Source organism: Aquarana catesbeiana, linkage group LG03, assembly GCF_042186555.1.
Source record: "Aquarana catesbeiana isolate 2022-GZ linkage group LG03, ASM4218655v1, whole genome shotgun sequence".
Taxonomy (NCBI): domain Eukaryota; kingdom Metazoa; phylum Chordata; class Amphibia; order Anura; family Ranidae; genus Aquarana; species Aquarana catesbeiana.
In genome coordinates, this window is record NC_133326.1 from 495,516,409 (window position 1) to 495,528,207 (window position 11,799).

An 11,799-nucleotide genomic window follows, 5' to 3' on the forward strand; every position below is an offset into this window, starting at 1 on the left:
TGGTCAGACAGGAACAATATACACATAACAGTGACAGCATGGCCACAAAAAGCCACTTTTGATGGGAAAAAAAGCACAAGAATTTCAGCAAACACTAGTTGGCCGTTTGTCAATCTGCACAATATCTTTCCTTCTCCCCCACAAATCACAGGCAAAAAACCTGGCCTTCTCAGGCCAAACGAACCCCCCTACTGCAGGCCTTTATATAAGAGAGGTTGTATTGTTAGCACACTGACACACCCAATGGAAGTACACGCCCACCAGTATCTTTCAATCTATCTCTTCATGTATGTCTAAAGCGATTGCACCTGATTAGCAGGAACACATAATAGTATTTGTAACTGTTAGCCCTTGGCTATGTGCATCAACTCTCCAACTACAGGCTAAAGATTGAAGTCTATTTGCATTCATAAAGCAACAGTTTTCTAAGCATATGTACCTGTGCAATGTAAACCCTACAATTTTAAATGTCCAAGTCCCTGGGCATGATTAGTGCTAACAAACATTGAGGGTTATTTATGAAAGGCAAATCCATTTTGCACTACAAGTGCACTTGGAAATTCAGTTGCTGTAGATCTGAGGGGGACATGCAAGGAAAATAAAAAACAGCATTTTAGCTTGCACATGATTGGATGATAAAGTCAGCAGAGCTTCCCCTCATTTCAGATCTTCCCCTCAGATCTACAGTGATTGCACTTCCAAGTGCACTTTGCACTTGTAGTTTGCACTTGTAGTGCAAAGTGGATTTGCGTTTCGTAAATAACCCCCATTAACATCAGTCCCTGGCTGCAATGAGCTTCCAATCTAAAGTCCAAAATTTACTTTCTTACATTAGAGACTATTTTGACAGGAGCCAAATAAAATGCCGGCATGTCTTTGGATTGTAGTGAGAAACCGACACAGGGAGAACATATAAACTTCCACACAAGCATTAGAATATTGGGGAATTGAACCAGCAACCCCAGTGCTGCTAGACAGAATTGCTACCCACTCAGCCAGCAGGCAGCCTCACACATGGTGTCTGCATCTCTGTGGTGTGAACCAGCCCGAAGTCCATAGCCATGCTCAGTGTCACAAGCAATATACAATATATTGGCCTAAGTATTGGAAGGCCTGCCTTTAAATACACATGAACTGTAATGGCATCCCAGTCTTAGTTCGTAGGGTTCAATATTGAGTTGGCCCACCCTTTGCAGCTACAACAGCTCCAACTCTTCTGGGAATGCTGTCCACAAGGTTTAGGAGTGTGTCTATAGGAATGTTTGACCATTCTTCCAAGTGCATTTGTAAGGTCAGGCACTGATGTTGGACGAGAAGGCCTGGCTTACAGTCTCCACTCTAATTCATCCCCAAGGTGTTCTGTTGTGTTGAGGTCAGGACTCTGTCCAGGCCAGTCAAGTTTCTCCACCCCAAACTCACTCATCCATGTCTTTATGGACCTTGCTTTGTGCACTGGTCCAAATCATTTGGTGGAGGGGGGATTATGGTGTGGGGTTGTTTTTCAAGGGTTGGTCTTGGCCCCTTAGTTCCAGCAAAGGGAACTCTTAAGGCATCATCATATCAAGACATTTTGGACAATTTCATGCTCCCAACTTTGTGGGAACAGTTTGGGGAAAGCCCCTTCCTGTTCCAACATGACTGCACACCAGTGCACAAAGCAAGGTCCATAAAGACATGGATCAGCGAGTTTGGGGTGGAGGAACTTGACTGGCCTGCACAGAGTCCTGACCTCAACCTGATAGAACACCTTTTGGCTGAATTAGAGCAGAGACTGCGAGCCAGGCCTTCTCATCCAACATCAGTGCCTGGCCTCACAAATGCACTTCTGGAAGAATGGTCAAACATTCACATAGACACACTAAACCTTGTGGACAGGCTTCCCAGCCTTCCAGAAGCTGTTCTAGCTGCAAAGGGTGGGCCAAATCAAATTTTAACCCTACGGACTAAGACTGGGCTGCCATTAAAGGTCATGTGTGTGTAAAGGCAGGCGTCCCAATACTTTTGGCTGGATAGTTTATCTGGCAAGATTTACAAAGATGGTGGAACCCTCCTACACATAAATACTATATTTAGACATAGTTTTAGGACTTGGGCAATGAGACAACTTCTCTACATGAAGCAGAATGTTGGGGATTTGAACCCAGACCCTCAGAGATGCTTAGCAGAAGTTCTAACCTCTAAGCCACAGAGTTGACACAGAAGAGAACCTCCTACGCTTAAATACTCATAAATACTGCATTTCTTTGGAGAGGTGATAGAATTACATTACTCAAGAGTTATTCTTTTTTATTTATTCTGTGATATTTGGTGGTTCTTTGTGGGTGGGAGTATAGTGATATTAGTAGTGAATAGTGATATTATCCTCAAATTTTGGGGAATTATATTTTGATTTCTGATGTTGGTACACATATCACATTTTTTGGGCTCAAATTATGAATATTTGGAAATAATAAAAAGCACAAAAAATTGTGACACATTTTAAATTTGCATCAGCAATGGTATTGTTTGTGGTTTGTAAAGACACCTGTGTGAGTTTGGCTAAAGATTGTTGTGAGATGAAGAGTAACAAGTGGAAGTGACAGAGAAATATATATTTTACCAAAACATCAAAACATTCCACATTCTAGTATTCTTAAAAACAAAATAGATGAGAAAAAATAAAATAGAAGCAGCAACATTGTTGCAAGGAACATTTATTTCAGAGAAAGATACATTTCATTTCAACATTAAAAGTATTTATTGTACCATTAGAATCAATGGCTGAAACTTGCATTAGACTATAATAGCATAAATTTAGTTAAGTGCTAATTTTGGTACTTACTATAGCGCCAGGTAAAAAAGATATTTGAGTTAAAATGAGAGTTATTTTCAGGTCTGAGCATGCTCAGTTGTGTTGGCACCTAGTCGTACAAAATGGTGAATTTTTCACTTCTCAGACTTTTAAAGATATTTCAGTGTATAAATCACTTTTTCACACAGTTTAAAAGCAGATTATCTTTAAACAATATACCGCATATTTCAGTACCATTTAGGCAATTATATCATGGTCTAAACATTGGGAATGTGGCTAGATAGGTTAATGTAGATACAGCACCTCATCCCAGAGGGTATTCGTAATTAATCAAAAAAGAGGAGGACGAGGGATTATTACGGTGCCAGAGAAAGCAAAGGTAAAGAGATAAGATCGCGAATGTAAAAATACAAAAATTCTTTATTTCACAAAATTCAGATTGCAATATATACAGAAACCAATAAAATCATTAACTGAAATTGACATATATAAAATACATGACCCAAGTGCAGTAAGGTGGGCCGAAGATGGGCTGCCTTTAAAACAAGAGCTCAGTTTCCTACATGTTTCGCCAAAGCATTGGCTTCCTCAGGGAATAGAAAGAGCTAGTTTGAGTATCTAAGGATCTATGCATAAAAATACAAAAAACATGATGTAAGCAAACAGAGAAATAAACCTTAAAGTATACAATGGTACAATTGCTAATAAAAGTTAGGGTACATGGCTGGACTGATTCACAAAAGGGGAGCCCGTAAATTGATCCCTAGGACCGAGAACATACCTGAAAGCCTGGCACCCAGGGGAGGCCCACCGGGGGGACCCCAGCCGAGGAGAGACAGAGCCGCACCGTGTCTATGTCTGCAGTGGATATATGCAAGACCTGGCAATCAAATATATTGTGAGTTAGAAGAATATAGAGACTATACTAGCTAGAGGTGTGTATGAAACACGCAATAATCCAAAATATACATGGGGTCAGCGACCGTCCGTGGAATATATAGGCCTCAAAAAAGAAAAAAAAAAAAAAAAAAAACTTACGCTTTAAAAACAGATTATGATGAGACCAAATCGCCTGGAGAATACTAGAGAGGCAAGCTTGGCTGTCTGGCAGGGTGTTGATTACTAATCTGAAAAGATCAACAGAATGGGGGAAGGTAAGAAGTGAGCTGTAAGACCTGAAAAGAAAACAGCCTTTTTTTTGAAGGGGTAAGAGGTAATAATGAGAAAGAAGGCTTACCCTGTAAGGTATTTATAAGGCATATGATGGTACAGGATCGCTGCTCACATAATGTATGGGAGGTGATGGGTCAGAGCTTGTCTATAGCAGGAGGTCCTGGGAGAGGGTAAGTGGAAACTAGGTTAAATATATCAAGAAAGAAGTTCTGCAAAGGTACTGGAAGGTGGGGAGCAATGAAGAGTTACCTGGCCAGTATGTACAGGCTTGTGCAGGCGTTGGTAATATCCAGCTGGATACGAGGACGGGCCGGCTTACATATACCCCCCACACCCGATCAAATGATGATCAGGTGTGCGGACGCTGAGTGGAGGCGTCCGTGCGTGCGCACTCGGCAGCATACCAGGGCCTGCAAGGTCCAGGATGCACCGAGGGCGACAGCTCCAAATCGCCCAGGTCCAGTGTAGCCATTGGGAGGTGGAAGACGCCGTCAGATGATCCGGCAGCGCAGCCCACGACTCCCTCAGCAGTTGGAATGCAGGAGGCCGGGTGGAAGGGGCGGTGCGCTGACACCAGGGGCAGGCAATGATTGTCCTGCCCTGGGCGTCCGTACAGACAACAACAATGCGAGCCCCGCTTACCACCGCGGGAGATCAGCGACGGACCTACCTGGGGAAAGAGAAGGAAAACAGGCAGTGGCGAGACCCGGGGACACAGACCGCCAATTGCGAAGCAGAACGTGGGGAGAGGCGCAGGGAGAAGGGGGATACTTTCCTAAAACTTCCAGCCACCCCCTAGGTCTATAGGGGCGGAGGGGAGGTCCCTGCGCCTCATCCCAAGTGGTCCAGCCATGTAGACCCAAGAGTGTATATAGAATAACATGGTCCCAGTATGAACATGATATGACAAAGCAGTCAAAAAATATATGATATGATTGTATAAACCATAGAAAACCACACGATATGTAGGTGTCATTTAAGCAGCATGGCAAAAATAAGAGTCTTATTAAGTTAAACATCCGTAACAAGAATCAATATACATCAATATAAATATACAAAAATGGTTGTTGATTCTCTTTGAATAACGTGACTGTGACTGTATAGGAGAAACACAATATCCTACCATGGCAGAAGGGGGGGGGGGAGAGAAGACATGATGAGAGGGAGAATGAAAGATAGAGAGGAGGGGGGGGAGGGGGAAAGATGGGGAGAGAAAGAAAGAGGAGAGGGGAAGGGGGGGGGGGGAAGGGGGGAAAAAGAGGAAAAAGGGAAAGAGGAAAGGTGGGGAAAAGGGAAAAAGAGATGAGAGAAAAGGAACGAGCTGGAAGTGGGGTAAATAAGAAGGACGCAAAGCAATTATATAAATAAATAAATGGTAGAGATTCCAGAGTAAGAAATAAACGGTTGAGAGATAGCTCATGTCATAAAAAAGTTTTGAAGCTGATGTGCTCATTGAGTCCGGGATATTTTGTAGCCTGTAAAGTGTGCATCCATTTGGTCTCCAACTGTAGTAGTCTGTTATCAATACTCCCGCCTCTAGCATGTGAGGGAACATGCTCGAGTGCGGAGAATTGGATAACATGGGGATCATAATTGTGTTGAATGGCGATATGCCTGTTTATGGCTGTGGTGGTAATTTTTTTAGATAAAGGTTTAATGTGGTCTCGAATGCGGACCTGGAAGGGTCGCTTGGTTTTGCCGATGTAGTACGAGCCACATCGGCATTGGGCCAAGTAGACGACTCCCACAGTGGCACAAGTGACTCAATGTCTAATGGTGTGAGTTAGTCACAAATAGACAAAATAGATGAGAAAAAATAAAATAGAAGCAGCAACATTGTTGTAAGGAACATTTATTTCAGAGAAAGATACATTTCATTTCAACATTAAAAGTATTTATTGTACCATTAGAATCAATGGCTGAAACTTGCATTAGACTATAATAGCACGAATTTTCATTCTCAAAAACGCATTTTAGTTAAGTGCTAATTTTGGTACTTACTATAGCGCCAGGTAAAAAAGACATTTGAGTTAAAATGAGAGTTATTTTCAGGTCTGAGCATGCTCAGTTGTGTTGGCACCTAGTCGTACAAAATGGTGAATTTTTCACTTCTCAGACTTTCAAAGATATTTCAGTGTATAAATCACTTTTTCACACAGTTTAAAAGCAGATTATCTTTAAATAATATACCGCATATTTCAGTACCATTTAGGCAATTATATCATGGTCTAAACATTATTTCCATGTGCAATTCTCCAGCTTTTAGCAGAGTAAGGATTTGGGCGCTATTTAGTTTCAGGGAACTATAGTAAATTCGATTTTGGGAGTATTTTCTCACCAGCGCTATAGTGAATACCTTTTTAGCGCTAATTAGCCGTGGAGCTATAGTAAATGACCCCCATTGTCTCTCTGTCTATCTCTCCATCGCCGCAACACACTACACAAGGTCGTGGGGCGTGTACTAAACCCCCTGAGCCATAATTGGCCAAAGCCACCATGACTTTGGCCAATTATGGTTCTCCGTTCTTACCGTACTGTGATTGGCCAAAGCATACGGGTCATAGTGCATGCTTGGCCAATCATCAGCCAGCAATGCACTGCGATGCCGCAGTAAATTATGGGCCATGGCGCTCCACTTGAATTTTGCGCAAACGGCCCATAACGTTCGAAATTCGATTTGGTTCACTATGCTCTTGACCACCACTAGGGGCACACTTAAGACCAAAAAGACCTGGCATTCGGCTAAATGTTCAGTCCTCTTGGGAGCACTATAAGAGGAATAATCAGAGCCAGGGTACTGCAGGCCATACTGTCGAAAACAATCCCTAATTGCACCTATTTCTTGAGACTGCATAGACATGTGCAAATGTATAGTTCTTAATGAAAAAACGTATTATCAATCTGTCATTAGTCTAGTATCCAAATTGCTGGTTTAACTGTAATGTAACTTCTAAGACAGAGATATCAAGGTAACATCTGAAATGGTATTTGCTGACCATACTTATAAATAATCTACAATAGTGACCATTTACTTGAAGACTCTGGAACTTTTTCATCACTAGTCTAGCATAAAATGTACTATATGGGAAAACATTTGTGAACACCTGACTACTTGATCTACTATGTGGCCAAAGCTAAGGAGTTTCTAGAGAATGGAGCAATTAATTCTACATTGATGAAAGACATTTTAAACAGTTGTGCACTTCTAAACGTGTAGTAACGGTTTAGGGAAGGCCATTTTCTGTCCCAGCATGATTGTAATTCTGTGCACAAAGCCAGGTCCCTAAAGACATGGTTTGATGAGTTTGGTGTAGAGGATCTCAGGTGGCCTGATCAGAGCCCTAACCACAACCTGGACTTATTGGAACTCCCTTTGCAAGCCAGGTCTTCTCTTCCAACATCAGTACTTCACCAAACAAATGTTTTTTTTTGGGTGAATGATCACACTCCACAGACACACTCCAAATCTTGTGAAAATCGTTTCTACAAGAATACAGGCTGTTATAGCTTTAAAGGGTTGGCTCCTCTTTAAAGCAGGCCAAAAAAATACAACAAAGGTGTTTGTAAGGAGTGTACTTTTAATCCATATAATTGCAGATACGCAGCAGCTGTTGCTATTCCACTAACACCTATGGTCTCCACGTTTCCAGTATCTTTATTCCTGGCTTTGCTCCATGCTGAAGCAAACCTGAGAACAGATCTATACACAGCTGTTTTATTTTTTCCACATAGTTAAATGTATACGCTATGTACATAAAACTGAAATACACTGGGCATTATATTATGAAGAATATTAGAACACTCTGATAGAATTTAAAATGGTACAACAATTTCCACATATGACAACGTGATCCAAGTCATTCGCAGAATGCTGTAAAAGCTTTATTTTATAATACTTGAAATACAGTGATTCATGGTTTAACGTGCTACCTTTTTCAGGAAAAAACATATAAATAGTCCAGCGCTCAGGATATTGTTAAGAAGCACAATGCGACAAGCATAAAAGTTTTTGGTTGTTTTAATAAACCAGTAATGAGCCAGTAATAACCGATGGTCTAAAATAACAATGAAAACTGCTAGAGAGACCGGGTTCAGAAGCTCCGTTATAAAAGAAAACGCATTGTAATAAAAAAACACACAATAAAAATGCACAGTAAGAAATGCTAAGCGAAGTATGAAAACAAACACTTTGGCTCGAAGCAGGTGACAATGGGCAAAGTGATGGGGGTATGCCAAGAGTACTCACAGCCAGGTAGAAAAGCTCAGAGCTGCCTCATAGAGTGGGGAGGTTGGTGCCATGTAGATGGATTCACAGGCTGGGATGGATGATGAGATGGCCGCGGTGTAGAGATGTAACCTTTTTCAGCTAAGCTCTGCTTTGACAGCATTCTTTGAAGTCATAGCTCTTAGTCCTATTCCTAAATGTTCCATCACTTCCTTGGACCTTTACATGTGCAAGAAACTCTTTGGAAAAGGTCAGATTGGCAGGCAGGCTAATCATATATTACATTTCTAAACTATTAGGAAGGTCAAAGCCCTTAATTGGAAAGTCAGGTTAACAAAACACGGATATCTTAAAGAGGAAAAATTAGATTTTTGCAAGGTCTTTGAGAATCCTTAATAATAGTGCAATTCTTAACTTACTTTTAGGACAAAATACTTAGCTTTAAATGATACATTCTCAGGCATTACATATTAAGATTACATTGCTCTTTAAGTCTGAAGTGAAAATAACACATTAACTGAAAGAGCTGATCATGCCATAGAGCAAAGAGGAGAAGTTACTCTCAGGTGGAGTGCCACGTCACCTACTGGCAGAACAGAAGGTGAAAACTTATAGAGAATCTAAAAATCAAAACAATCTCATAAAAGCCTTAAAGTGTAACTTCACCATTGGTGCCATTTCACTTACTGGATCCACTGAGATATGGCTGATGAGGCCGCACATGGCTTGTTAAGATCTTCACAGTCAGGACTGCACATATGCTACACACTCCCATTTCTATGGAGACCTCTAGAAAAGGGATGAGGAACTCAGAATAACTGTTTATTTTTTTTTAGCGTATAAACAAGTTTTATTCACATGTGTAATGTTCTTCAAAGTCTTGGGTACCAACTGTAAGATGTAAACCAACATAATTTACATGTTCTTCAATGTCTTAAGTACCAACTGCACTTCTCATCCAAAGTATTAATGAATGGCCATAGATTTTGTCCAAATGGTATTTGTTTAGTCCAGGCTGAAAGAACCAATATTCTTTACGTACTGCCTGAAGCACTAACTGCACATGTTAAGTCCGTATTTGCGGATCAGTCCATCTCTACTTGAACAAACACAGCAGAGGCGGGATCCCTGGCCAAACTTTCTTGGGTGATTCCAGTACAGCTGCTGGTGGCCCATTGTGCTCACCTCTCTGCTTGGGAAAAGGAAAGCAGTATAACTCCTTTGATGTTACCAGGAAAGGAGGTGTGGGTTTTGGGGCATGATGCTCTCCAGTTGTAGCCCTGAGGTTTTCTTGGCTGACATACATGGAGAAAAATACCCAGTGAATTGCCATCAGCATAATTCTTAAACATGCTGAGATCTTGGTATACAATGTTTGGATAGGACCATAACATAAGATAATGAGAGGGGGTGGCGTTCAGAATTATCATTACAAAAGCACACAAACAACAGAATCCAGAAGAGAGACCGAAGTCATAAACTGAAAATCCAATACAATCACAACAGAAAAACACTTAAAGCCTACAAAAGACGAAGAAAACATTTTTTGTTAACATACGGCAAAATTTATATTTATGGCTTGATCACGCTTGTGATACAGTGGTGATACACTTCAGAGAATAGATGGATGAACTTATAGGCAATGAAGATGACCCCTGAGTGTGCTGGCTGCCTATGGATGGTGAAAAGAACACAGCTATTACTGGAGTTGCCCTTTATAAATGAAGTGGTGTCCAGGTCTTTTCAAAAACATACTTTAACATATATCTATGAAAAAAATGCAGTATATAAAAAGAGGGAACCCATGACATCAAAGCACAGTACGTACTGTGTTCACTGAATTAATTCCTCATAGTGTTGCATCAACATTCAGAACATGTATACTCACATGCACATACAATGAAGAAAAGAGCAAACTGCAGGAAAAATATGGACAAAGGGAAGGATGTATGTGGAAAGAGGAAATTAATGATGTGCAAAGGTCATTGTGCAACAGAGGATATGTCTATTCCGACTGTGACAAATTGAATAAAGTGTCATCTCTGAGGCTGTTTACTTTTTATTCTGAATGTGATAGACTTGTTCTACTCAGAGTTGGTTGACATTTTCCAGTCTGAGCAGGACTCTAGTTAAAGAGATACAGTACAGATTTTTAACCTACAGTAGGCTAAAACCTTGACCTTTCATAATCCATAAAGTCGATTTGCCACTTTCAGGTATGCACTGAACAGAGCATATATGTCAGGGCCAATTTAGATGGCTACTTAATTGGCAGGCCCAGATTTTAGTTGTGTGACCATAAAAGTAAAATTTTCTACACTTGCTAACATTTAAAAAATACTAGTTGGCTGACTATTATATCAACCCACTAATGTTAAAACATTCCTAGTCACTGGCCTAGAAAAACTGTATACAGTGGGATGGAAAGTATTCAGACCCCCTTAAATTTTTCACTTTTTGTTATATTGCAGCCATTTGCTAAAATCATTTAGGTTCTTTTTTTTTCCTCATTATTGTACACACAACACCCCATATTGACAGAAAAACACAGAATTGTTGCTAAACTGAGCTATCGGGGGAGAAGAGCCTTGGTGAGAGAGGTAAAGAAGAACCCAAAGATCACTGTGGCTGAGCTCCAGAGATGCATTCGGGAGATGGGAGAAAGTTGTAGAAAGTCAACCATCACTGCAGCCCTCCACCAGTCGGGGCTTTATGGCAGAGTGGCCCGACGGAAGCCTCTCCTCAGTGCAAGACACATGAAAGCCCGCATGGAGTTTGCTAAAAAAACACCTGAAGGATTTCAAGATGGTGAGAAATAAGATCCTTTGGTCTGATGAGACCAAGATAGAACTTGTTGGCCTTAATTCTAAGCGGTATGTGTGGAGAAAACCAGGCATTGCTCATCACCTATCCAATACAGTCCCAACAGTGAAGCATGGTGGTGGCAGCATCATGCTGTGGGGATGTATTTCAGCTGCAGGCACAGGACGACTGGTTGCAATCGAGGGAAAGATGAATGCGGCCAAGTACAGGGATATCCTGGAAGAAAACCTTCTCTAGAGTGCTCAGGACCTCAGAGTGGGCCGAAGGTTTACCTTCCAACAAGACAATGACCCTGAGCACACAGCTAAAATAACGAAGGAGTGGCTTCACAACAACTCCGTGACTGTTCTTGAATGGCCCAGCCAGAGCCCTGACTTAAACCCAATTGAGCATCTCTGGAGAGACCTAAAAATGGCTGTCCACCAATGTTTACCATCCAACCTGACAGAACTGGAGAGGATCTGCAAGGAGGAATGGCAGAGGATCCCCAAATCCAGGTGTGAAAAACTTGTTGCATCTTTCCCAAAAGATTCATGGCTGTATTAGATCAAAAGGGTGCTTCTACTAAATACTGAGCAAAGGGTCTGAATACTTAGGACCATGTGATATTTCAGTTTTTCTTTTTTAATAAATCTGCAAAAATGTCAACAATTCTGTGTTTTTCTGTCAATATGGGGTGCTGTGTGTACATTAATGAGGAAAAAAAAAGAACTTAAATGATTTTAGCAAATGGCTGCAATATAATAAAGAGTGAATACTTTCCGTCCCCACTGTAGATCAGGAAAGT

General features: G+C 41.1%; 1 pseudogene; it reads right to left on the bottom strand.

Annotated features, from left to right (window-relative positions):
- Positions 1-9,194: 9,194 nt before the first annotated feature.
- On the bottom strand, positions 9,195-9,365 carry LOC141134601 (small ribosomal subunit protein uS14-like; annotated as a pseudogene).
- Positions 9,366-11,799: the final 2,434 nt, after the last annotated feature.